The sequence below is a fragment of the Myotis lucifugus genome, unplaced genomic scaffold (assembly GCF_000147115.1).
Source record: "Myotis lucifugus unplaced genomic scaffold, Myoluc2.0 scaffold_749, whole genome shotgun sequence".
Classification (NCBI taxonomy): domain Eukaryota; kingdom Metazoa; phylum Chordata; class Mammalia; order Chiroptera; family Vespertilionidae; genus Myotis; species Myotis lucifugus.
In genome coordinates this window covers 231,009-231,897 of record NW_005871797.1, presented here as the reverse complement: position 1 = coordinate 231,897, position 889 = coordinate 231,009, and positions in this window count along the sequence as shown.

The window sequence follows — 889 nt, the reverse complement described above, 5'->3', positions numbered from 1 at the left end:
CTATAGCTCGACGTAATGTGATTTTCGCCCTATGTCAGAACCCACCTGCATCAGCACCTACGTTACTCACATGTAACACATACACAGCAGTAATGAAGTGAAACAGTAAAAAAAATTTTTAAAAAAGATAACAATTCCTGACCTTTACTTGTGGTTAATAAATAATAAAAAAACATAAAGCACATATGTACATACATAGAAATGATGGAACTTTTTGTTTATAAATAAATGGGAGATGGCAACATAACCATGAAACAATGTACATTGAGTCTGACGTAACCCGAGGACTGTCTATATTATCATAATTACGCTAATTAGACCAGACATCCTTCCGGACGACCTTCCGGGGGGCTGTGAGGAAAGCCTGGGTCTCGGGTGCCTGCTAGTGGCCATAGGGAAGTTGGTGCTGGCAGCCAGGGAAAGAAAGGCCTACTCTTGCACGAATTTCATGCTTCAGGCCTCTAGTTACAGATATAAAAGCCTAAGTGACCGGCTGGTAGCTATGACATGCACTGACCACCAGGAGGCAGACGCTCAATGCAGGAGCTGCCCCCTGGTGGTCAGTGTGCTCCCACAGCGGGAGTGCTGCTCAGCTGACAGAGGGGCACCAGATGTCGGGCTGATGGCTGGTGAGCACAGCTGCGGCAGTGGCACAAGCCTCTCCCCTGGACACACCCCCACATACCCAAGCTGCGGTGGCAGACTCAGCAGGGTGAGATGAGCAGGAGCGGCATGGCACCCTGCCCGGGCTTGGGCTCCTCCCCTGCCACCTGCCGCTTCGCGCACTACTTCGTGCTGTGCGGGATCGACATGGACAGCAGTCTGGAGCTCAATGAGCTGGCGGGTAGGCCAGGCTGTGGTGGTGCGAAGGTCCATTGATTTCTACAGC